Below are 26,936 nucleotides of genomic sequence, written 5' to 3' on the forward strand. Positions count from 1 at the left end.
CGCCCCCATCCCCAACAGGTTAAATTAACTACCTTATGATGTTTTTAACTCCTATAACGAGTGAAAAGATGACCGGAGAAATATAACAGGCTAAACTAAGGCTTGGAACAGGTGCGCGCCGGTGTCCTCTAGGCTCATGACGCAGCTCCCAAAGAATGACTAGCTTCAGGGTTTTTTGATTTGTAGGGCCTGTGAACGCGCAATCGACCCCGTTGGAATCGTCATCACGTAAAGGCATCCAGGGGAAGACGTAAGAAGTGTCCGTATAGTCATAGCAACGACAGTGCCCTTTTAACTGCCTTCAGAAGAGTGGCCAACATTTCTCAAATCTGACTCCATGTCAGGGAAATTGCTGTAGAATGGGCTCTGTTCCACTTAGAGACAAAATTTCAACTCCTATAGAAACTATAGACTGTTTTCTATCCAATAATAATAATAATATGCATATTGTACGATCAAGGATTTTGTGGGAAGCCGTTTAAAAAATTAGCCAAATTAGCATAAATAGTCTAAACAGCGCCCCCATCCCCAACAGGTTAAGAAAGCAGGTGGAATTAATGTATAATGCAAAACTAGAGAAATTTGAAAGTATGTTTATAAAGGGGAGTACTTTGGTGTCTATGGAGGAGGGAGGAGGGGGATTTAGGGTTAACTTCTGAAATGGTGTATGTATAATGTTTATTAGATTATGTATTTTAAGTTGATTAGTGAATAAGGATGGTGTAATTATGTTTTATTTGTTGTAATGTATTGTTGATTTTGTTTTTTTGTAATATGGGTTGTTGGTGTTTTGGAAAATTGGTTTTGTTTCTGATGTACAGGGAGTGAAATTGGTTGAAGGATTGTTAGTGGTTATGTGATTTGGTTGTAAATTACTTTGACATTTTTTTATAATAAAAAATAAATAAAATAAAAAATAAAATAAAAAAATACGCCCGATCTCGTCTGATCTCGGAAGCTAAGCAGGGTCGGGCCTGGTTAGTACTTGGATGGGAGACCGCCTGGGAATACCAGGTGCTGTAAGCCTTTTGTCCACTAGGGGGTGTTGCATTATTTCATCAGCAACACTGCCTCGTAGTAAGCATTTGTTGCTGAATTGACTAAATGCAGCCTCTATGGGCTAGTCTCCCCTGCCCTTTTAATACGATCAAAGTTCCTTGTGTTGTCAGGGAGCAACTGCCTTTTATTTATAAGACAAATAAGAATATTGTTACTGAATGCAGCTTGTGTGTGCTCTGTGCTCCCTCGCCCTGTTCAAATGATCAAAGGAAATAATGCTGGTGAGGAGTGGAACTGGACTGGTGTCTGATGGCCCTGTGTTTTCCATGTTGGAATTACAACCCTTCTTTTATGGAGTAAATCAAAAGCACAAGGGAATCTGAGATGTTATCGATAATAAATCAATTGGTTTCATGCATTTGTCTGTGTGTGTGTGTGTGTGTGTCTGAATGTGATTGTATTTCGTCATATCGCAAACATTTGTGATATCAGATAGGTTAAGATATTAAAAAGTAATTGGTGATTTTTTCGACAGTGTTGCATGATGGGAATCTAGTGGTTCACTGATATAATCTAGTAAACAAAATAAACTACTTTTTCACTACTCTGTGTGCAAGTGCATTCCTAAACGGCATTTAACGCAGGTCGATGTGATATGATATTATCAGAACACAAAGTGGTTACCGTTAGCGGAAAATGTTGGCACTGGAGAGACTTTTCCTCCACTAAGCAAAAGAGATACTGTAATCAAGAAGGTGGTTCAGCCGGTGTGGGGCTCAGCCATTGCACTCTGGCTGTGCTGACCCCTTGCGAATTTTCCAAATGTGTGAATCTCGATTGCAAAATTTATGGTAGTGCTCGTTTGCGCTTTACCCTGATGTCTTTGTTAATGATAAACCGTTGCATGGCGGCAGGCTTAAAGATGACTTGAGTCAACTGACTGTGCTTATGGAGATCTTTGAAGTCAGTTGTGAAGGAGACTTTGTGGACCAATCGAAAGGTGGAAACATTTGTTTGTAAAATATTGTTGGCATTTTGTCGAAACATTATGTTGCGAAATGCAGCATTGTATTTATGCCACGCTGGTACTTCAATCAGGAGATAGTTGGGAAGCCACTCTAACCCCCCCCCCCCGGTCATGATGTGTCATGCGCTTCCAATATGAAATTGTCCATACATGCATTCCTCCTTAGCACAGAACAATGCAATAGGTTTTCAACATCCAGAGCTTTTGTGTATTTATTGTGGCTAGTAGGATAGCTGCATGGGAAACTTTTGCTGATGATGTATTTGTCAGAAGTCATTGTATTTGTCCGTTTTTTCCCACAAGGCTGAAATTTGTGCCCTCGCTTAGAAATGTTTGCAAGGTTTGTTTGTATTTCATCCAACTATCTGTGCTAAAAAGTGATGGCTACAGTATATGTAATTTCTTCCACTTTTTGAGTGAGCCAAAGTTCAAGCTGCTTATCTAATTGGTGAGAATGCAATGTCTGTTTATCAGACTCACTTTGACTTTATATGGTGTGCCAAGAGATGCACCTTCGCTTACGGCCATACCAGCCTGAATGCGCATTTCCTGATTGGAGAAGTGACGACAGGTGCGAGTGTTTGAGCTGTGAGTAAGTGTTTGCTGGAGAGTGTTTGCTCGAGAGCTATTTTTGTTAATTAATTGGTTTTTGCAATATAATTTTTTTGTTCTTGCATTTGAATACTTTTAAGTTTGGTTAGTCTTCCCCCTTGCAGTTTTTCTGCTTGGGGGAGAATTTTTTTTTGGATTCATTTTTTACTATGACGGACAACATGGAAAAGACAAACGGAATGGACAAAGACAACGAAAAAGCGCAACGGAAGAAAAAGGAAGATAAAGAAGGGATGAAATATGGAAAAGAATATACGGTGGCAATTGAGTTGGAAGGAGAAGACAAAGTGACGACAATGGAACTACTAAGAGCAATTAAGGAGGTGTGTGGAGAGGTGGTGGGATGCCGAATGAAAGGAGAAAAGAAGTACGAAATTACAATGAGAAATGAAAAAGGAAAAGAACGGTTAATGGATGGATTGAGAATAAAGGACACAAAGATTCTGGCGAGAGATATTAATGTGAAGGAATTGGTGGTGTCTTTTATGAATCTCCCAGTTTACGTAGAAGATGGTGTGATACTGGGCAAGCTGAGTAGCTGGGGAGTGGAGGCCGTCTCGGAGATAAGAAGGAGAGTTTGGCCAGGAACGGAGGTGGTTGATGGGACACGTTTCTGCAAAGTCAAGTTTACAGAAAAAGTGACATCATTACCTTATTCTACAAGAATTGAGACGTTGGAAGGAGCGGAATATTTCAGAGTCATTCATGACAAACAGGTCAGAGTGTGTCGGTTGTGCATTCAACCCGGGCACATAGTGAAAGACTGCCCGGAATTTAAGTGTTTTAAGTGTGGCAATCAAGGACACTATGCGAGAGAATGTGATGGAGAGAAGGAAAGGAATTTTTGTGGTGGATGTAGAAAGAGAATGGAGGAGTGCAACTGTGGAGAGGATCGGGCTGAAGAGGGGAGTCAAACAATACTAGAGGAAGCAGTAGTATTGTCGCAAGAAGGAGAAGAAGATGGAGGAGAAGACGTGGTGGAAGGTGGAGAGACGGAGGAAGGAAGAAGGAAGAAGGACCAGAAGATAAATGAAATTGGGAGCAGTATGGACTCGGAAATAAGAAGAGGGAGGTTTCAGGAGGAGGGGGGGAGTGGACTGGGGGGAAGCACGGGGGACTCACAGGTTTTGGGGGAAAGCACAGCACTATCAAGTACCTCGGGGGGTGAAGAAATGGAGAGGGTTTTGGGTTTGAGGACAATAACGGAGGCGGAGATGAGCACGGGGAGCACAGCGATGACGGTGGCAGAAACAGAGATGAATATGGGGAGCACAACGGAGGTGGATGCCAAGAGTGGGAGTTGGCTGGATAGCATGGACTTGGAGGAGATATCGGACACAGATGATGGGGAAAAGATGGAAAGAACGAGGGAAGGATACAGGAAGAGGAAAGCGGTGGGAAGAGGGGGAGAGAAAGGGTGGAAGAGGAAAGAAACTGGATAAGAGGTAAAGGATAATGGAATTATATTTTATTATTTTATTATTTATTAGAATGGTTAATATAATGTCGATAAATGCTAATGGTTTGAGAACAATGGGAAAATTTAATAGAATAGTACAAGTGAAGAATTCAGATATTTTATGTATTCAAGAAACACACTGGGATAATGTATGTGTTTTAGAAGTAAAAAAAATATGGAGGGATTTTATTTATGTAAACAATGGCAGAGGGAATTCAAGTGGGGTTGCAATTTTATTAAGGAAGGATGTAGTAGAAAATGTGAAGAAGATATATAATGATAATAATGGGAGGATTTTAATATTGGATTTTGAATATATGAATAGGGTTTTTAGGATTATAAATATTTATGCGCCGAATAATGAGATAGAGCGGAGGGATTTATTTTTAGAATTAGGGAAATGGTGCAGGGGTAATTGTATTTTAGTTGGGGATTTTAATGTTAAAATGAATAGATTAGATATGGCAAGGGGAGCTATTTTTAGAAGTGACGTATCTAGGGGGGTTTTAAGGAAGATAATGTTGGAAAACAATTTGATTGATATATGGAGGGATGAGAATCCGAACAAGAGAGAATTTTCTAGAAGGCAGGTGGTTTTAGGGGAGTTGAAACAGACACGGATAGATCTGGTTTTAGTAAATGAAGGGTTAAGGAATTTTATGAAGGATATTAAGTATATTTTTACAACTTTTAGTGATCATGCTGGGTTAACATTTTCGGTGGGGTTAGATAGGGAGGGGAAAGGGGGGGGAGTGTGGTGTATGAATGCAAGGTATCTAGGTGATGAGGAATATGGATTACAACTTAAATCTTTGATAGAACATGAAATGGAGGATAAGCAAAAAGGGAATGATAAGTGCCAGTGGTGGGAAAATGTTAAGAAAAAAATAAAAGATTTTAGTATTAGATATGCAAGGAAGAAGAGGAGTAGGATGACAAGAGAAGAAAATAATTTAAGAGCAAAATTGAATGAAGAAATGAGGAAATGTGATATTGATCCTATTTATAATATTGAAAGGTTTTTAGATTTAAAGGCACAATTGAGCAAATGTGAAATAGATAAATGTAAGGGGGCATCTATTAGAAGTAGGGCAAAGTATGTTTTAGAAGGGGAAAAATGTACGTCTTTTTTTCTTGGTTTAGAGAAAACTAAACAGACGAAATCATATATTAGTGAGATAGAAAATGTAAAGGGTGAAGTGGTAAATGATTATGTTGAGATATTAGAAACTGTACAGAATTTTTATAAGGATTTATTTAAGAAAGGGGAGGTGGATGAAGAGTGTGTAAAGGAGATTTTAGGTAGTGTGGATGTGCAAATTGGTGTTGAGGATAAGCAAATATGTGATAGGAAGATAACAGTGGATGAAGTGAAAGATGCAATTAAGGGATTACAAATAAATAAAAGTCCTGGAGTAGATGGACTAATTGCAGAGTTTTACAAAATGTATGAAAGTTTTTTAGCACCAATTTTAATAGAAGTGTATCAATACATGGAAGATAATAATACTGTTTCAGACTCCATGGTGACAGGACTGATATCGGTTTTATATAAAAATAAGGGGAGCAAAATGAAATTAGAAAATTATAGGCCAATTAGTTTATTAAACTCAGATTACAAGATTTTAGCTAAGATATTGGCGAATAGGATGAAGATGGTTTTAAATGATATTATAGCACCTACACAAAATTATAGTGTGCCTGGAAGAGACATAGCTGATACCATCATTACACTTAGAGATGTGATAAATAAAATGAATAGCGATAAGAGAGGGGGAATTGTTTTAAGTATAGATTTTAATAAAGCTTTTGACAGGGTGGAACATGATTTTATGTTTAGGGTACTGGAAAAATATGGGTTTGGAAATAGAATAATAGGATGGATAAAATTATTATATAGAAAGGCAAAAAGTAGGGTAAAATGTAATGGGGTTTTAACAGATTCTTTTATTCTTGAGAGATCAGTGAGACAGGGGTGCCCTTTATCAGCATTATTGTATGTTTTATCGGTAGAACCCTTAGCGGCATACCTTAAAAAAGATCATTTTATAAATTGTGTAGAGACTCCGCAAGGAGGTTTTAGTTTAATTCATCAATATGCAGACGATACCACAATAACAGTTAGAGATGAGGAAAGTGTTAAAAGGGTGATGGAGTGTTTTAAAGTATATGAGAAAGCCTCAGGAGCAAAAGTGAATATGGAGAAGTCAGTAATAATGTATGTTGGGAAGAATAATGAGGAGATTTTTCCTTTTAAAATGGTAAATGATTATTTTAAGGTGTTAGGTGTGTTTTTAGGGGTGAAGGAACAGGAAGCTAGGGATATGACATGGAGTGGGGTTATAAACAAAGTTAGGAAGGTGGTAAATATGTGGAGGGGGAGGTCTTTGAAATTAAAAGGGAAAGTAATTGTCATAAATTCATTGTTGATGTCAATTTTTATTTATGTAATGAATGTTTTGGATATGCCAGAATGGGTTTTATCTGAAATGAATAAAATTGTAGTTGATTTTTTATGGGAAGGGAAGGGGGTGAAAATAGCTTTTAAAACTTTGATTGCAGGTTATGAGGAGGGGGGCTTGAAGTTGGTGGATTTAAATGTGAGGAAAACAGCAATTAGAGTCAAAATGGTACGTAAATATTTATATGGGGAATTAGATTATGGATGGAAAAGATTTTTTAAGGAGTATTTGCAGGAGGTTGGGAGGATGGGGGACAATGGTTTATTGATGTGTATGAAAAAGGAAATGTTAGGTAATATACCTTTGTTTTATAGAGAAGTGTTTGAGGCTTGGGGGGAGTTTTTACCAAAGATTTATTATGAGTGTACCATTTTAGACAATATTTTAAATCAGCCAATTTTTTTAAATCCCAAGATACAGTATAATAATAAGATGTTGTTTTGTAAATATTTTATGAGGGCTGGGATGAGACAGATTGGGGACATCTTATATGAGGTCATTCCGGGGTTCCTTCCATGTCAGGCAATATTTGATAATGTGGTTGAAGAAAATGATGAAATAAGTAGAACTACTGTGGAGAACATGTATAAGAGAATATTAGGATGTCTTCCTGTGGAATGGGGTGTTTTAATAAATAAAGAGGTGGCTACAAGAGCTAGGGGTTTACCGGTTTTATATTATGAAAGTAATGGGAAGAAGTATGATTTGTCAGGTTTGAAAGTTAAAAAGGTATATGAAAAATGTATTTTAAGAGAGATAAAAACTCCTGCTTCGGAAAAAGTGTGGTCTAGGGTGTTTGCAAATATAGATGTGAAATCAATATGGAAGAATGTAAATGTAAAATATAATTCTATAGAATGTGAAGACAATGATTTTAAATTGAAACATAATAGGATTTTTACGAACGTGGTTTTACATCAAATAAATAGAGATATTAAAAGAGAATGTGATATTTGTGATAAGGGGGTGGAGAATTTTATGCACTTTTTTGTTGAATGTAGTAGATTAGAAGAGTTTCATAAGTTTTTAAAGGGGATTTTAGTACAACATTGGGGAGAAGAGATTGTTGATGGGGTTGAGTGGAGGAGGTTGTTTCTTTTTGGGTTAACTGGGAAAAGCAAAGTTTTTAATTTTAATTTGATGAATTTTGTTCTTAGTCATGCCAGATACGCTGTAAGACAAAGACGGAATTTGGGACATTATGAAGGGAAAATTGTGAGTGTGGAGGTTTTATTTAGAAGTATTTTAGAGAAAGATATAGAAGTAATATATAAATATGGTGGATGTAATTTTGAAAAATTGTTTGTGTGGGGGAGCACTTTTATTGAAATTGAGTCGAATGGAAAACTTGTTTTTAATTATTAATTGGTTTTGGTGGATGATTGTGTTTTTTTAATAGGTTTCATTTTTCTTTCTTTCTTTTTTGATTTTGTAAAAGGATGAATTGTTCATCCTTTTTTATTATTGATTGAATGTTGTAAAATATTATGTGTTTTTTCATAATAAAAGATAAAAAAAAAAAATACGCCCGATCTCGTCTGATCTCGGAAGCAAAGCAGGGTCGGGCCTGGTTAGTACTTGGATGGGAGACCGCCTGGGAATACCAGGTGCTGCAAGCCTTTTGTCCACTAGGGGGTGTTGCATTATTTCATCAGCAACACTGCCTTGTAGTAAGCATTTGTTGCTGAATTGACTAAATGCAGCCTCTATGGGCTAGTCTCCCCTGCCCTTTTAATACGATCAAAGTTCCTTGTGTTGTCAGGGAGCAACTGCCTTTTATTTATAAGACAAATAAGAATATTGTTACTGAATGCAGCTTGTGTGTGCTCTGTGCTCCCTCGCCCTGTTCAAATGATCAAAGGAAATAATGCTGGTGAGGAGTGGAACTGGACTGGTGTCTGATGGCCCTGTGTTTTCCATGTTGGAATTACAACCCTTCTTTTATGGAGTAAATCAAAAGCACAAGGGAATCTGAGATGTTATCGATAATAAATCAATTGGTTTCATGCATTTGTCTGTGTGTGTGTGTGTGTGTCTGAATGTGATTGTATTTCGTCATATCGCAAACATTTGTGATATCAGATAGGTTAAGATATTAAAAAGTCATTGGTGATTTTTTCGACAGTGTTGCATGATGGGAATCTAGTGGTTCACTGATATAATCTAGTAAACAAAATAAACTACTTTTTCACTACTCTGTGTGCAAGTGCATTCCTAAACGGCATTTAACGCAGGTCGATGTGATATGATATTATCAGAACACAAAGTGGTTACCGTTAGCGGAAAATGTTGGCACTGGAGAGACTTTTCCTCCACTAAGCAAAAGAGATACTGTAATCAAGAAGGTGGTTCAGCCGGTGTGGGGCTCAGCCATTGCACTCTGGCTGTGCTGACCCCTTGCGAATTTTCCAAATGTGTGATTCTCAATTGCAAAATTTATGGTAGTGCTCGTTTGCGCTTTACCCTGATGTCTTTGTTAATGATAAACCGTTGCATGGCGGCAGGCTTAAAGATGACTTGAGTCAACTGACTGTGCTTATGGAGATCTTTGAAGTCAGTTGTGAAGGAGACTTTGTGGACCAATCGAAAGGTGGAAACATTTGTTTGTAAAATATTGTTGGCATTTTGTCGAAACATTATGTTGCGAAATGCAGCATTGTATTTATGCCACGCTGGTACTTCAATCAGGAGATAGTTGGGAAGCCACTCTAACCCCCCCCCCGGTCATGATGTGTCATGCGCTTCCAATATGAAATTGTCCATACATGCATTCCTCCTTAGCACAGAACAATGCAATAGGTTTTCAACATCCAGAGCTTTTGTGTATTTATTGTGGCTAGTAGGATAGCTGCATGGGAAACTTTTGCTGATGATGTATTTGTCAGAAGTCATTGTATTTGTCCGTTTTTTCCCACAAGGCTGAAATTTGTGCCCTCGCTTAGAAATGTTTGCAAGGTTTGTTTGTATTTCATCCAACTATCTGTGCTAAAAAGTGATGGCTACAGTATATGTAATTTCTTCCACTTTTTGAGTGAGCCAAAGTTCAAGCTGCTTATCTAATTGGTGAGAATGCAATGTCTGTTTATCAGACTCACTTTGACTTTATATGGTGTGCCAAGAGTTGCACCTTGGCTTACGGCCATACCAGCCTGAATACGCCCGATCTCGTCTGATCTCGGAAGCAAAGCAGGGTTGGGCCTGGTTAGTACTTGGATGGGAGACCGCCTGGGAATACCAGGTGCTGCAAGCCTTTTGTCCACTAGGGGGTGTTGCATTATTTCATCAGCAACACTGCCTTGTTGTAAGCATTTGTTGCTGAATTGACTAAATGCAGCCTCTATGGGCTAGTCTCCCCTGCCCTTTTAATACGATCAAAGTTCCTTGTGTTGTCAGGGAGCAACTGCCTTTTATTTATAAGACAAATAAGAATATTGTTACTGAATGCAGCTTGTGTGTGCTCTGTGCTCCCTCGCCCTGTTCAAATGATCAAAGGAAATAATGCTGGTGAGGAGTGGAACTGGACTGGTGTCTGATGGCCCTGTGTTTTCCATGTTGGAATTACAACCCTTCTTTTATGGAGTAAATCAAAAGCACAAGGGAATCTGAGATGTTATCGATAATAAATCAATTGGTTTCATGCATTTGTCTGTGTGTGTGTGTGTGTGTCTGAATGTGATTGTATTTCGTCATATCGCAAACATTTGTGATATCAGATAGGTTAAGATATTAAAAAGTCATTGCTGATTTTTTCGACAGTGTTGCATGATGGGAATCTAGTGGTTCACTGATATAATCTAGTAAACAAAATAAACTACTTTTTCACTACTCTGTGTGCAAGTGCATTCCTAAACGGCATTTAACGCAGGTCGATGTGATATGATATTATCAGAACACAAAGTGGTTACCGTTAGCGGAAAATGTTGGCACTGGAGAGACTTTTCCTCCACTAAGCAAAAGAGATACTGTAATCAAGAAGGTGGTTCAGCCGGTGTGGGGCTCAGCCATTGCACTCTGGCTGTGCTGACCCCTTGCGAATTTTCCAAATGTGTGATTCTCAATTGCAAAATTTATGGTAGTGCTCGTTTGCGCTTTACCCTGATGTCTTTGTTAATGATAAACCGTTGCATGGCGGCAGGCTTAAAGATGACTTGAGTCAACTGACTGTGCTTATGGAGATCTTTGAAGTCAGTTGTGAAGGAGACTTTGTGGACCAATCGAAAGGTGGAAACATTTGTTTGTAAAATATTGTTGGCATTTTGTCGAAACATTATGTTGCGAAATGCAGCATTGTATTTATGCCACGCTGGTACTTCAATCAGGAGATAGTTGGGAAGCCACTCTAACCCCCCCCCCGGTCATGATGTGTCATGCGCTTCCAATATGAAATTGTCCATACATGCATTCCTCCTTAGCACAGAACAATGCAATAGGTTTTCAACATCCAGAGCTTTTGTGTATTTATTGTGGCTAGTAGGATAGCTGCATGGGAAACTTTTGCTGATGATGTATTTGTCAGAAGTCATTGTATTTGTCCGTTTTTTCCCACAAGGCTGAAATTTGTGCCCTCGCTTAGAAATGTTTGCAAGGTTTGTTTGTATTTCATCCAACTATCTGTGCTAAAAAGTGATGGCTACAGTATATGTAATTTCTTCCACTTTTTGAGTGAGCCAAAGTTCAAGCTGCTTATCTAATTGGTGAGAATGCAATGTCTGTTTATCAGACTCACTTTGACTTTATATGGTGTGCCAAGAGTTGCACCTTGGCTTACGGCCATACCAGCCTGAATACGCCCGATCTCGTCTGATCTCGGAAGCAAAGCAGGGTCGGGCCTGGTTAGTACTTGGATGGGAGACCGCCTGGGAATACCAGGTGCTGCAAGCCTTTTGTCCACTAGGGGGTGTTGCATTATTTCATCAGCAACACTGCCTTGTAGTAAGCATTTGTTGCTGAATTGACTAAATGCAGCCTCTATGGGCTAGTCTCCCCTGCCCTTTTAATACGATCAAAGTTCCTTGTGTTGTCAGGGAGCAACTGCCTTTTATTTATAAGACAAATAAGAATATTGTTACTGAATGCAGCTTGTGTGTGCTCTGTGCTCCCTCGCCCTGTTCAAATGATCAAAGGAAATAATGCTGGTGAGGAGTGGAACTGGACTGGTGTCTGATGGCCCTGTGTTTTCCATGTTGGAATTACAACCCTTCTTTTATGGAGTAAATCAAAAGCACAAGGGAATCTGAGATGTTATCGATAATAAATCAATTGGTTTCATGCATTTGTCTGTGTGTGTGTGTGTGTGTCTGAATGTGATTGTATTTCGTCATATCGCAAACATTTGTGATATCAGATAGGTTAAGATATTAAAAAGTCATTGCTGATTTTTTCGACAGTGTTGCATGATGGGAATCTAGTGGTTCACTGATATAATCTAGTAAACAAAATAAACTACTTTTTCACTACTCTGTGTGCAAGTGCATTCCTAAACGGCATTTAACGCAGGTCGATGTGATATGATATTATCAGAACACAAAGTGGTTACCGTTAGCGGAAAATGTTGGCACTGGAGAGACTTTTCCTCCACTAAGCAAAAGAGATACTGTAATCAAGAAGGTGGTTCAGCCGGTGTGGGGCTCAGCCATTGCACTCTGGCTGTGCTGACCCCTTGCGAATTTTCCAAATGTGTGATTCTCAATTGCAAAATTTATGGTAGTGCTCGTTTGCGCTTTACCCTGATGTCTTTGTTAATGATAAACCGTTGCATGGCGGCAGGCTTAAAGATGACTTGAGTCAACTGACTGTGCTTATGGAGATCTTTGAAGTCAGTTGTGAAGGAGACTTTGTGGACCAATCGAAAGGTGGAAACATTTGTTTGTAAAATATTGTTGGCATTTTGTCGAAACATTATGTTGCGAAATGCAGCATTGTATTTATGCCACGCTGGTACTTCAATCAGGAGATAGTTGGGAAGCCACTCTAACCCCCCCCCGGTCATGATGTGTCATGCGCTTCCAATATGAAATTGTCCATACATGCGTTCCTCCTTAGCACAGAACAATGCAATAGGTTTTCAACATCCAGAGCTTTTGTGTATTTATTGTGGCTAGTAGGATAGCTGCATGGGAAACTTTTGCTGATGATGTATTTGTCAGAAGTCATTGTATTTGTCCGTTTTTTCCCACAAGGCTGAAATTTGTGCCCTCGCTTAGAAATGTTTGCAAGGTTTGTTTGTATTTCATCCAACTATCTGTGCTAAAAAGTGATGGCTACAGTATATGTAATTTCTTCCACTTTTTGAGTGAGCCAAAGTTCAAGCTGCTTATCTAATTGGTGAGAATGCAATGTCTGTTTATCAGACTCACTTTGACTTTATATGGTGTGCCAAGAGATGCACCTTGGCTTACGGCCATACCAGCCTGAATACGCCCGATCTCGTCTGATCTCGGAAGCAAAGCAGGGTCGGGCCTGTTTAGTACTTGGATGGGAGACCGCCTGGGAATACCAGGTGCTGTAAGCCTTTTGTCCACTAGGGGGTGTTGCATTATTTCATCAGCAACACTGCCTTGTAGTAAGCATTTGTTGCTGAATTGACTAAATGCAGCCTCTATGGGCTAGTCTCCCCTGCCCTTTTAATACGATCAAAGTTCCTTGTGTTGTCAGGGAGCAACTGCCTTTTATTTATAAGACAAATAAGAATATTGTTACTGAATGCAGCTTGTGTGTGCTCTGTGCTCCCTCGCCCTGTTCAAATGATCAAAGGAAATAATGCTGGTGAGGAGTGGAACTGGACTGGTGTCTGATGGCCCTGTGTTTTCCATGTTGGAATTACAACCCTTCTTTTATGGAGTAAATCAAAAGCACAAGGGAATCTGAGATGTTATCGATAATAAATCAATTGGTTTCATGCATTTGTCTGTGTGTGTGTGTGTGTGTCTGAATGTGATTGTATTTCGTCATATCGCAAACATTTGTGATATCAGATAGGTTAAGATATTAAAAAGTCATTGCTGATTTTTTCGACAGTGTTGCATGATGGGAATCTAGTGGTTCACTGATATAATCTAGTAAACAAAATAAACTACTTTTTCACTACTCTGTGTGCAAGTGCATTCCTAAACGGCATTTAACGCAGGTCGATGTGATATGATATTATCAGAACACAAAGTGGTTACCGTTAGCGGAAAATGTTGGCACTGGAGAGACTTTTCCTCCACTAAGCAAAAGAGATACTGTAATCAAGAAGGTGGTTCAGCCGGTGTGGGGCTCAGCCATTGCACTCTGGCTGTGCTGACCCCTTGCGAATTTTCCAAATGTGTGATTCTCAATTGCAAAATTTATGGTAGTGCTCGTTTGCGCTTTACCCTGATGTCTTTGTTAATGATAAACCGTTGCATGGCGGCAGGCTTAAAGATGACTTGAGTCAACTGACTGTGCTTATGGAGATCTTTGAAGTCAGTTGTGAAGGAGACTTTGTGGACCAATCGAAAGGTGGAAACATTTGTTTGTAAAATATTGTTGGCATTTTGTCGAAACATTATGTTGCGAAATGCAGCATTGTATTTATGCCACGCTGGTACTTCAATCAGGAGATAGTTGGGAAGCCACTCTAACCCCCCCCCGGTCATGATGTGTCATGCGCTTCCAATATGAAATTGTCCATACATGCGTTCCTCCTTAGCACAGAACAATGCAATAGGTTTTCAACATCCAGAGCTTTTGTGTATTTATTGTGGCTAGTAGGATAGCTGCATGGGAAACTTTTGCTGATGATGTATTTGTCAGAAGTCATTGTATTTGTCCGTTTTTTCCCACAAGGCTGAAATTTGTGCCCTCGCTTAGAAATGTTTGCAAGGTTTGTTTGTATTTCATCCAACTATCTGTGCTAAAAAGTGATGGCTACAGTATATGTAATTTCTTCCACTTTTTGAGTGAGCCAAAGTTCAAGCTGCTTATCTAATTGGTGAGAATGCAATGTCTGTTTATCAGACTCACTTTGACTTTATATGGTGTGCCAAGAGATGCACCTTGGCTTACGGCCATACCAGCCTGAATACGCCCGATCTCGTCTGATCTCGGAAGCAAAGCAGGGTCGGGCCTGTTTAGTACTTGGATGGGAGACCGCCTGGGAATACCAGGTGCTGTAAGCCTTTTGTCCACTAGGGGGTGTTGCATTATTTCATCAGCAACACTGCCTTGTAGTAAGCATTTGTTGCTGAATTGACTAAATGCAGCCTCTATGGGCTAGTCTCCCCTGCCCTTTTAATACGATCAAAGTTCCTTGTGTTGTCAGGGAGCAACTGCCTTTTATTTATAAGACAAATAAGAATATTGTTACTGAATGCAGCTTGTGTGTGCTCTGTGCTCCCTCGCCCTGTTCAAATGATCAAAGGAAATAATGCTGGTGAGGAGTGGAACTGGACTGGTGTCTGATGGCCCTGTGTTTTCCATGTTGGAATTACAACCCTTCTTTTATGGAGTAAATCAAAAGCACAAGGGAATCTGAGATGTTATCGATAATAAATCAATTGGTTTCATGCATTTGTCTGTGTGTGTGTGTGTGTGTCTGAATGTGATTGTATTTCGTCATATCGCAAACATTTGTGATATCAGATAGGTTAAGATATTAAAAAGTCATTGCTGATTTTTTCGACAGTGTTGCATGATGGGAATCTAGTGGTTCACTGATATAATCTAGTAAACAAAATAAACTACTTTTTCACTACTCTGTGTGCAAGTGCATTCCTAAACGGCATTTAACGCAGGTCGATGTGATATGATATTATCAGAACACAAAGTGGTTACCGTTAGCGGAAAATGTTGGCACTGGAGAGACTTTTCCTCCACTAAGCAAAAGAGATACTGTAATCAAGAAGGTGGTTCAGCCGGTGTGGGGCTCAGCCATTGCACTCTGGCTGTGCTGACCCCTTGCGAATTTTCCAAATGTGTGATTCTCAATTGCAAAATTTATGGTAGTGCTCGTTTGCGCTTTACCCTGATGTCTTTGTTAATGATAAACCGTTGCATGGCGGCAGGCTTAAAGATGACTTGAGTCAACTGACTGTGCTTATGGAGATCTTTGAAGTCAGTTGTGAAGGAGACTTTGTGGACCAATCGAAAGGTGGAAACATTTGTTTGTAAAATATTGTTGGCATTTTGTCGAAACATTATGTTGCGAAATGCAGCATTGTATTTATGCCACGCTGGTACTTCAATCAGGAGATAGTTGGGAAGCCACTCTAACCCCCCCCCGGTCATGATGTGTCATGCGCTTCCAATATGAAATTGTCCATACATGCGTTCCTCCTTAGCACAGAACAATGCAATAGGTTTTCAACATCCAGAGCTTTTGTGTATTTATTGTGGCTAGTAGGATAGCTGCATGGGAAACTTTTGCTGATGATGTATTTGTCAGAAGTCATTGTATTTGTCCGTTTTTTCCCACAAGGCTGAAATTTGTGCCCTCGCTTAGAAATGTTTGCAAGGTTTGTTTGTATTTCATCCAACTATCTGTGCTAAAAAGTGATGGCTACAGTATATGTAATTTCTTCCACTTTTTGAGTGAGCCAAAGTTCAAGCTGCTTATCTAATTGGTGAGAATGCAATGTCTGTTTATCAGACTCACTTTGACTTTATATGGTGTGCCAAGAGATGCACCTTGGCTTACGGCCATACCAGCCTGAATACGCCCGATCTCATCTGATCTCGGAAGCAAAGCAGGGTCGGGCCTGGTTAGTACTTGGATGGGAGACCGCCTGGGAATACCAGGTGCTGCAAGCCTTTTGTCCACTAGGGGGTGTTGCATTATTTCATCAGCAACACTGCCTTGTAGTAAGCATTTGTTGCTGAATTGACTAAATGCAGCCTCTATGGGCTAGTCTCCCCTGCCCTTTTAATACGATCAAAGTTCCTTGTGTTGTCAGGGAGCAACTGCCTTTTATTTATAAGACAAATAAGAATATTGTTACTGAATGCAGCTTGTGTGTGCTCTGTGCTCCCTCGCCCTGTTCAAATGATCAAAGGAAATAATGCTGGTGAGGAGTGGAACTGGACTGGTGTCTGATGGCCCTGTGTTTTCCATGTTGGAATTACAACCCTTCTTTTATGGAGTAAATCAAAAGCACAAGGGAATCTGAGATGTTATCGATAATAAATCAATTGGTTTCATGCATTTGTCTGTGTGTGTGTGTGTGTGTCTGAATGTGATTGTATTTCGTCATATCGCAAACATTTGTGATATCAGATAGGTTAAGATATTAAAAAGTCATTGCTGATTTTTTCGACAGTGTTGCATGATGGGAATCTAGTGGTTCACTGATATAATCTAGTAAACAAAATAAACTACTTTTTCACTACTCTGTGTGCAAGTGCATTCCTAAACGGCATTTAACGCAGGTCGATGTGATATGATATTATCAGAACACAAAGTGGTTACCGTTAGCGGAAAATGTTGGCACTGGAGAGACTTTTCCTCCACTAAGCAAAAGAGATACTGTAATCAAGAAGGTGGTTCAGCCGGTGTGGGGCTCAGCCATTGCACTCTGGCTGTGCTGACCCCTTGCGAATTTTCCAAATGTGTGATTCTCAATTGCAAAATTTATGGTAGTGCTCGTTTGCGCTTTACCCTGATGTCTTTGTTAATGATAAACCGTTGCATGGCGGCAGGCTTAAAGATGACTTGAGTCAACTGACTGTGCTTATGGAGATCTTTGAAGTCAGTTGTGAAGGAGACTTTGTGGACCAATCGAAAGGTGGAAACATTTGTTTGTAAAATATTGTTGGCATTTTGTCGAAACATTATGTTGCGAAATGCAGCATTGTATTTATGCCACGCTGGTACTTCAATCAGGAGATAGTTGGGAAGCCACTCTAACCCCCCCCCGGTCATGATGTGTCATGCGCTTCCAATATGAAATTGTCCATACATGCGTTCCTCCTTAGCACAGAACAATGCAATAGGTTTTCAACATCCAGAGCTTTTGTGTATTTATTGTGGCTAGTAGGATAGCTGCATGGGAAACTTTTGCTGATGATGTATTTGTCAGAAGTCATTGTATTTGTCCGTTTTTTCCCACAAGGCTGAAATTTGTGCCCTCGCTTAGAAATGTTTGCAAGGTTTGTTTGTATTTCATCCAACTATCTGTGCTAAAAAGTGATGGCTACAGTATATGTAATTTCTTCCACTTTTTGAGTGAGCCAAAGTTCAAGCTGCTTATCTAATTGGTGAGAATGCAATGTCTGTTTATCAGACTCACTTTGACTTTATATGGTGTGCCAAGAGATGCACCTTGGCTTACGGCCATACCAGCCTGAATACGCCCGATCTCGTCTGATCTCGGAAGCAAAGCAGGGTCGGGCCTGGTTAGTACTTGGATGGGAGACCGCCTGGGAATACCAGGTGCTGCAAGCCTTTTGTCCACTAGGGGGTGTTGCATTATTTCATCAGCAACACTGCCTTGTAGTAAGCATTTGTTGCTGAATTGACTAAATGCAGCCTCTATGGGCTAGTCTCCCCTGCCCTTTTAATACGATCAAAGTTCCTTGTGTTGTCAGGGAGCAACTGCCTTTTATTTATAAGACAAATAAGAATATTGTTACTGAATGCAGCTTGTGTGTGCTCTGTGCTCCCTCGCCCTGTTCAAATGATCAAAGGAAATAATGCTGGTGAGGAGTGGAACTGGACTGGTGTCTGATGGCCCTGTGTTTTCCATGTTGGAATTACAACCCTTCTTTTATGGAGTAAATCAAAAGCACAAGGGAATCTGAGATGTTATCGATAATAAATCAATTGGTTTCATGCATTTGTCTGTGTGTGTGTGTGTGTGTCTGAATGTGATTGTATTTCGTCATATCGCAAACATTTGTGATATCAGATAGGTTAAGATATTAAAAAGTCATTGCTGATTTTTTCGACAGTGTTGCATGATGGGAATCTAGTGGTTCACTGATATAATCTAGTAAACAAAATAAACTACTTTTTCACTACTCTGTGTGCAAGTGCATTCCTAAACGGCATTTAACGCAGGTCGATGTGATATGATATTATCAGAACACAAAGTGGTTACCGTTAGCGGAAAATGTTGGCACTGGAGAGACTTTTCCTCCACTAAGCAAAAGAGATACTGTAATCAAGAAGGTGGTTCAGCCGGTGTGGGGCTCAGCCATTGCACTCTGGCTGTGCTGACCCCTTGCGAATTTTCCAAATGTGTGATTCTCAATTGCAAAATTTATGGTAGTGCTCGTTTGCGCTTTACCCTGATGTCTTTGTTAATGATAAACCGTTGCATGGCGGCAGGCTTAAAGATGACTTGAGTCAACTGACTGTGCTTATGGAGATCTTTGAAGTCAGTTGTGAAGGAGACTTTGTGGACCAATCGAAAGGTGGAAACATTTGTTTGTAAAATATTGTTGGCATTTTGTCGAAACATTATGTTGCGAAATGCAGCATTGTATTTATGCCACGCTGGTACTTCAATCAGGAGATAGTTGGGAAGCCACTCTAACCCCCCCCCGGTCATGATGTGTCATGCGCTTCCAATATGAAATTGTCCATACATGCGTTCCTCCTTAGCACAGAACAATGCAATAGGTTTTCAACATCCAGAGCTTTTGTGTATTTATTGTGGCTAGTAGGATAGCTGCATGGGAAACTTTTGCTGATGATGTATTTGTCAGAAGTCATTGTATTTGTCCGTTTTTTCCCACAAGGCTGAAATTTGTGCCCTCGCTTAGAAATGTTTGCAAGGTTTGTTTGTATTTCATCCAACTATCTGTGCTAAAAAGTGATGGCTACAGTATATGTAATTTCTTCCACTTTTTGAGTGAGCCAAAGTTCAAGCTGCTTATCTAATTGGTGAGAATGCAATGTCTGTTTATCAGACTCACTTTGACTTTATATGGTGTGCCAAGAGATGCACCTTGGCTTACGGCCATACCAGCCTGAATACGCCCGATCTCGTCTGATCTCGGAAGCAAAGCAGGGTCGGGCCTGTTTAGTACTTGGATGGGAGACCGCCTGGGAATACCAGGTGCTGTAAGCCTTTTGTCCACTAGGGGGTGTTGCATTATTTCATCAGCAACACTGCCTTGTAGTAAGCATTTGTTGCTGAATTGACTAAATGCAGCCTCTATGGGCTAGTCTCCCCTGCCCTTTTAATACGATCAAAGTTCCTTGTGTTGTCAGGGAGCAACTGCCTTTTATTTATAAGACAAATAAGAATATTGTTACTGAATGCAGCTTGTGTGTGCTCTGTGCTCCCTCGCCCTGTTCAAATGATCAAAGGAAATAATGCTGGTGAGGAGTGGAACTGGACTGGTGTCTGATGGCCCTGTGTTTTCCATGTTGGAATTACAACCCTTCTTTTATGGAGTAAATCAAAAGCACAAGGGAATCTGAGATGTTATCGATAATAAATCAATTGGTTTCATGCATTTGTCTGTGTGTGTGTGTGTGTGTCTGAATGTGATTGTATTTCGTCATATCGCAAACATTTGTGATATCAGATAGGTTAAGATATTAAAAAGTCATTGCTGATTTTTTCGACAGTGTTGCATGATGGGAATCTAGTGGTTCACTGATATAATCTAGTAAACAAAATAAACTACTTTTTCACTACTCTGTGTGCAAGTGCATTCCTAAACGGCATTTAACGCAGGTCGATGTGATATGATATTATCAGAACACAAAGTGGTTACCGTTAGCGGAAAATGTTGGCACTGGAGAGACTTTTCCTCCACTAAGCAAAAGAGATACTGTAATCAAGAAGGTGGTTCAGCTGGTGTGGGGCTCAGCCATTGCACTCTGGCTGTGCTGACCCCTTGCGAATTTTCCAAATGTGTGATTCTCAATTGCAAAATTTATGGTAGTGCTCGTTTGCGCTTTACCCTGATGTCTTTGTTAATGATAAACCGTTGCATGGCGGCAGGCTTAAAGATGACTTGAGTCAACTGACTGTGCTTATGGAGATCTTTGAAGTCAGTTGTGAAGGAGACTTTGTGGACCAATCGAAAGGTGGAAACATTTGTTTGTAAAATATTGTTGGCATTTTGTCGAAACATTATGTTGCGAAATGCAGCATTGTATTTATGCCACGCTGGTACTTCAATCAGGAGATAGTTGGGAAGCCACTCTAACCCCCCCCCCGGTCATGATGTGTCATGCGCTTCCAATATGAAATTGTCCATACATGCATTCCTCCTTAGCACAGAACAATGCAATAGGTTTTCAACATCCAGAGCTTTTGTGTATTTATTGTGGCTAGTAGGATAGCTGCATGGGAAACTTTTGCTGATGATGTATTTGTCAGAAGTCATTGTATTTGTCCGTTTTTTCCCACAAGGCTGAAATTTGTGCCCTCGCTTAGAAATGTTTGCAAGGTTTGTTTGTATTTCATCCAACTATCTGTGCTAAAAAGTGATGGCTACAGTATATGTAATTTCTTCCACTTTTTGAGTGAGCCAAAGTTCAAGCTGCTTATCTAATTGGTGAGAATGCAATGTCTGTTTATCAGACTCACTTTGACTTTATATGGTGTGCCAAGAGATGCACCTTGGCTTACGGCCATACCAGCCTGAATACGCATTTCCTGATTGGAGAAGTGACGACAGGTGCGAGTGTTTGAGCTGTGAGTAAGTGTTTGCTGGAGAGTGTTTGCTCGAGAGCTATTTTTGTTAATTAATTGGTTTTTGCAATATAATTTTTTGGTTCTTGCATTTGAATACTTTTAAGTTTGCTTAGTCTTCCCCCCTTGCAGTTTTGCTGCTTGGGGGAGAGTTTGTTTTTTTATTTTTTCGGATTCATTTTTTTTTTAATTGCTATGACGGACAACATGGAAACGATAAACGGAATGGACAAGGACAACGAAAATGCGCAACGGAAGAAAAATGAAGGTAAAGAAGGAATGAAATATGGAAAAGAATACACGGTGGCAATTGAGTTGGAAGGAGAAGACAAAGTGACGACAATGGAACTACTGCGAGCAATTAAGGAGGTGTGTGGAGAGGTGGTGGGATGCCGAATGAAAGGAGAAAAGAAGTATGAAGTTACGATGAGGAATGAAAAAGGAAAAGAACGGCTAATGGATGGAATACGGATTAAGGACACCAAGATACTGGCGAGAGATATTAATGTGAAGGAAGTGGTGGTGTCGTTCATGAATCTCCCAGTATATGTAGAAGATGGTGTGATACTGGGCAAGCTGAGTAGCTGGGGAGTGGAGGCTGTCTCGGAGATAAGGAGGAGAGTTTGGCCAGGAACGGAGGTGGTTGACGGGACACGTTTCTGCAAGGTCAAGTTCACAGGAAAAGTGACATCATTACCTTATTCTACAAGAATTGAGACGTTGGAGGGAGCAGAATATTTCAGAGTCATTCATGACAAACAGGTCAGAGTGTGTCGTATGTGTATTCAACCAGGGCACATAGTTAAAGACTGCCCGGAATTTAAGTGCTTTAAGTGTGGCAATCAAGGACACTATGCGAGAGAATGTGATGGAGAGAAGGAAAAGAATTTTTGTGGTGAATGCAGAAAGAGATTGACGGAGTGCAACTGTGGAGAGGTTAGGGCTGAAGAGGGGAGTCAAACATTATACGAGGAAGCAGGTGTTTTATCGCAAGAAGGAGAAGAAGATGGAGGAGAGGACGTGGTGGAAGGTGGAGAGACGGAGGAAGGAAGAAGGAAGAAGGACCAGAAGATAAATGAAATTGGGAACAGTATGGACTCAGAAATAAGAAGAGGGAGTTTTCAGGAGGAGGGGGGGAGTGGACTGGGGGGAAGGACGGGGGACTCACAGGGTTTGGGGGAAAGCACAGCACTAACAAGTAGCTCGGGGTGTGAAGAAATGGAGGGGGTTATGGAGTTGATGACAATACCAGAGACGGCGATGAGCACGGGGAGCACAACGACTATACAAGAAACGGAGATGAATACGGGGAGCACAACGGATGTGGATGTCAAGGCGGTGAGTTGGCTGGAAAACATGGACTTGGAGGATATATCGGATACGGATGATGGAGAAAAGATTGAAAGAACAAGGGAAGGATACAGGAAGAGGAAAGCGGCGGGAAGAGGGGGAGAGAAAGGGTGGAAGAGGAAATGAAACTGGATAACAGGTAGAGGATAATGAAATTATATATTTTTTTTTTATTTTTATTTATTAGAATGGTTAATATATTGTCATTAAATGCAAATGGTTTGAGGACAATGGAAAAATTTAATAGAATAGTAAAAATGAAGAATTCAGATATTTTATGTATTCAAGAGACGCACTGGGATAATGTATGTGTTTTAGAAGTAAAAAAAATATGGAGGGATTTTATTTATGTAAATAATGGCAGAGGGAATTCAAGTGGGGTTGCTATTTTATTGAGGAAGGATGTGGTGGATAATGTGAAACAGATATATAATGATAATAATGGGAGGATTTTAATTGTAGATTTTGAATATATGAGTATGGTTTTTAGAATTATAAATATTTATGCGCCTAATACTGAAATAGAGCGCAAAAAATTATTTTTAGAAATAGGGAAATGGTGTGAGGGGAACTGTATTGTTGTTGGAGATTTTAATGTTAAAATGGATAGACTGGATATGACAAGAGGAGCTATTTTTAGAAATGATGTATCTAGGGGGGTTTTAAAGAAGATGATGTTAGAAAAAGGAATAATTGATATATGGAGAGAGGAAAATCCAGAAAAAAGAGAATTTTCTAGAAGGCAGGTGGTTTTAGGGGATTTAAAACAAACGAGGATAGATCTGGTTTTAGTAAAAGAAGGTTTAAGAAATTTTATGAAAGATATCAAGTATGTTTTTACAACTTTTAGTGATCATGCAGGTTTAACATTTTCAGTGGGATTAGATAAGGAAAGAACAGGGGGTGGAATATGGTGTATGAATGCAGGGGATTTGGGAGATGAGGAATATGGGAAACAACTTAAATCTTTGATAGCATGTGAAATGGAGGATAAGCAGAAAGAGAATGATAAGTGTTCATGGTGGGATAAGGTTAAGGAAAAAATAAAGTTTTTAGTATAGGATATGCAAAGAAAAAGAGAGGTAGGATGAAAAGAGAAGAAAATGAGTTGAGGGCTAAATTGGATAAAGAAATGAGGAAGTGTGACAGTGAACCTAATTATAATATAGGAAAGTTTTTGGAATTAAAAGCACAATTGACTAAATATGAAATAGATAAGTGTAAGGGTGCAATTATAAGAAGTAAGGCAAAGTATGTTTTGGAGGGGGAGAAATGTACTTCATTTTTTCTTGGTTTAGAGAAGAATAAACAGAGGAGAACATATATTAGAGAGATCGAAAATATAAAGGGTGAAGTTGTCAATGATTATGTAGAGGTTTTAGAAACAGTGCAGAATTTTTATAAGGATTTATTTAAGAAAGGGGAGGTGGATGAGGGGTGTGTAAAGGAGATATTGGATAGTGTGGATGTGCAAATTAAGGAAGAGGATAAACAAATGTGTGATGGGAAGATAACATTGAATGAAGTTAAAGATGCGATTAAGGGTTTACAAGTAAATAAGAGTCCTGGAGTAGATGGAATAATTGCAGAGTTTTATAAAATATATGCCAGTTTTTTAGCACCTATTTTATTGGAAGTTTATCAATATATGGAGGATAATGATAGTATTTCTGAATCTATGGTGACAGGGCTGATAACGATTTTATATAAAAATAAGGGGAGTAAATTAAAACTGGAGAATTATAGGCCAATTAGTTTATTAAATTCGGATTATAAGATTTTAGCTAAGGTACTGGCAAATAGAATGAAGCAAGTTTTAAATGATATTATAGCACCTACACAGAATTATAGTGTGCCTGGTAGAGATATTGCGGATACAATTAATACAATTAGAGATGTGATAAATAAAATGAATCATGATAAGATGGGGGGCATTGTTTTAAGCATAGATTTAAATAAAGCTTTTGATAGGGTGGAACATGATTTTATGTTTAGGGTAATGGATAAATATGGTTTTGGTAATAGAATAATAGGATGGATAAAATTATTATATAAGAAGGCAAAAAGTAGGGTGAAATGTAATGGGGTTTTAACCGATTCTTTTATTCTTGAGAGATCTGTGAGACAGGGCTGTCCTTTATCAGCTTTATTATTCGTTTTATCGGTAGAACCTTTAGCAGCATTTCTTAAAAGAGATAATTTTATAAATTGTGTAGAGACTCCGCAAGGAGGTTTTAGTTTGATACATCAATACGCAGATGATACCACTATAACAGTTAGAGATGAGGGTAGTGTAAAAAGGGTGATGGAGTGTTTTAAAGTATATGGACAAGCATCGGGTGCAAAGGTTAACATGGAGAAGTCAGTAGTAATGTATATTGGGAAGATTAATGAGGGGAATTTTCCTTTTAAAGTGGTTAAAGATTATTTTAACCTGTTGGGGATGGGGGCGCTGTTTAGACTATTTATGCTAATGTGGCTAATTTTTTAAACGGCTTCCCACAAAATCCTTGATCGTACAATATGCATATTATTATTATTATTGGATAGAAAACAGTCTATAGTTTCTATAGGAGTTGAAATTTTGTCTCTAAGTGGAACAGAGCCCATTCTACAGCAATTTCCCTGACATGGAGTCAGATTTGAGAAACGTTGGCCACTTTTCTGAAGTCATTTAAAAGGGCTCTGTCGTTGCTATGACTATACGGACACTTCTTACGTCTTCCCCTGGATGCCTTTACGTGATGACGATTCCAACGGGCTCGATTGCTCGTTCACAGGCCCTACAAATGAAAAAAACCTTTAGCTAGCAAGTCTTTTCTTGCTGCGTAACGCGCGTGGAAGACACCGACCCTCTCCTGTTCCAAGCGTTAGTTTAGCCTGTTATATTTCTCCGGTCATCTTTTCACTCGTTATAGGAGTTACAAACATCACAAAGTAGTTAATTTAAAGCGTTTTATAGCAATTTATATCCGTTTAGTGCGATTTTGGGACATTTATTTTTGCAACGATGTGAAAAGTTGGGCACGCTTTTCAGTTCATCCCGAACGTAGTTGACATTTCCACATGGCAAGAGGACAGCTTTCCACCAAAAGACGATTTCTCCCAAGAAAGGATCCTTTGCCCAAGATACTGATGGAAGAACAGCTCAAGGTAGGACATTTTTATTATGATAAATCGTGTTTCTGTCGAAACATTTTAGTGGCTTAGGACGCCATGTTTTTTGACGTAGCTTCGCTTGGCGCAAACTGTATTGAAAAGTAAGGATAAATTAAAAAATGTAATAACGCAATTGTATTAAGAATTAAATTGTCTATCAATCCCTGTCCACCCTATATTTTTTAGTCACGTTTATGAGTATTTATGTATAAGAGTAGATCACTGTCTAAGTGGCGCAAGGACGTTTTCTTTACCAGCTTGTCTACATTTCACATTGTCTAACCATGATTTTGGTGGCTAAATATAAACATTTTCGATCAAACTGTATATGCATGTTGTAATGTGATGTTACAGGAGTGTCATCGGAAGAATTCTGAGAAGGTTAGTGAAAAAATTAATATCTTTTGGCGATGTTGACTTTTATCGCTCACTTTGGCTAGAATCAATGCTGGGCTGCTAATTGCTATGTGCTAAGCTAATATAACGATTTATTGTGTTTTCGCTGTAAGACACTTAGAAAATCTGAAATATTGTCTGTATTCACAGGATCTGTGTCTTTCGATTCGTGTATGCTGTGTATTTTTACGAAATGTTTGATGATTAGTAGTTAGGTAAACACGTTGCTCATTGTAATTATTCTAGTCCATTTGTGATGGTGGGTGCAATTGTAAACTATGCCATATACCTGAAATATGCACTTTTTTCTAACAAAACCTATCCCATACCATAAATATGTTATCAGACTGTCATCTAATGAGTTTTTTTGTTGGTTAGGGGCTATAAATATCTTAGTTTAGCCGAATTGGTGATGGCTACTGGTGTTGGTGGACAAATAAAAGATGGTGGATTATGCTAATGTGTTTTTAGGTAATAGATGTACATCTTTACATATTGTGTCTTCCCTGTAAAACATTTTAAAAATCGGAAATGTTGACTGGATTCATAAGATCTGTGTCTTTCATTAGCTGTATTGGACTTTAATGTGTGAAAGTTAAATATTTTACAAAAAATATTTTTTTTGAATTTCGCGGCACTGGTTTTTCAGTGGGGGGGGGGGGGGGGGTGCCGCTAGCGCCACGCTGATCCTAGACAGGTTTTAAGGTATTAGGAGTGTTTTTAGGGGTGAAAGAAATGGAAGCTAGGGATTTGACATGGAGTGGTGTAATAAATAAAGTTAGAAAGGTGGTAAATATGTGGAGGGGGAGGTCTTTGAAATTAAAAGGGAAAGTAATTGTCATAAATTCATTGTTGATGTC

General features: G+C 39.2%; 7 non-coding genes and 1 pseudogene across 7 annotated transcripts; all 8 read left to right on the forward strand.

Annotated features, from left to right (window-relative positions):
• The first annotated feature begins 1,721 nt into the window (after nucleotides 1-1,721).
• On the forward strand, nucleotides 1,722-1,871 carry LOC129833985 (U1 spliceosomal RNA; annotated as a pseudogene).
• A 7,819-nt stretch (nucleotides 1,872-9,690) lies between these two features.
• Nucleotides 9,691-9,809, forward strand: LOC129833938 (5S ribosomal RNA). Its single transcript, XR_008756144.1, has one exon. It is a non-coding gene; the product is annotated as a 5S ribosomal RNA (ribosomal RNA).
• Nucleotides 9,810-11,321: 1,512 nt separating this feature from the next.
• LOC129833944 (5S ribosomal RNA) lies at nucleotides 11,322-11,440 on the forward strand. The gene has a single exon (XR_008756145.1). It is a non-coding gene; the product is annotated as a 5S ribosomal RNA (ribosomal RNA).
• Nucleotides 11,441-12,951: 1,511 nt separating this feature from the next.
• Nucleotides 12,952-13,070, forward strand: LOC129833802 (5S ribosomal RNA). Its single transcript, XR_008756109.1, has one exon. It is a non-coding gene; the product is annotated as a 5S ribosomal RNA (ribosomal RNA).
• Nucleotides 13,071-14,581: 1,511 nt separating this feature from the next.
• LOC129833858 (5S ribosomal RNA) lies at nucleotides 14,582-14,700 on the forward strand. Its single transcript, XR_008756126.1, has one exon. It is a non-coding gene; the product is annotated as a 5S ribosomal RNA (ribosomal RNA).
• A 1,511-nt stretch (nucleotides 14,701-16,211) lies between these two features.
• LOC129833931 (5S ribosomal RNA) lies at nucleotides 16,212-16,330 on the forward strand. Its single transcript, XR_008756143.1, has one exon. It is a non-coding gene; the product is annotated as a 5S ribosomal RNA (ribosomal RNA).
• Nucleotides 16,331-17,841: 1,511 nt separating this feature from the next.
• LOC129833950 (5S ribosomal RNA) lies at nucleotides 17,842-17,960 on the forward strand. Its single transcript, XR_008756146.1, has one exon. It is a non-coding gene; the product is annotated as a 5S ribosomal RNA (ribosomal RNA).
• A 1,511-nt stretch (nucleotides 17,961-19,471) lies between these two features.
• On the forward strand, nucleotides 19,472-19,590 carry LOC129833923 (5S ribosomal RNA). Its single transcript, XR_008756142.1, has one exon. It is a non-coding gene; the product is annotated as a 5S ribosomal RNA (ribosomal RNA).
• Nucleotides 19,591-26,936: the final 7,346 nt, after the last annotated feature.

This window comes from Salvelinus fontinalis, chromosome 2, assembly GCF_029448725.1.
Source record: "Salvelinus fontinalis isolate EN_2023a chromosome 2, ASM2944872v1, whole genome shotgun sequence".
In the NCBI taxonomy this organism is placed as follows: Eukaryota; Metazoa; Chordata; class Actinopteri; order Salmoniformes; family Salmonidae; genus Salvelinus; species Salvelinus fontinalis.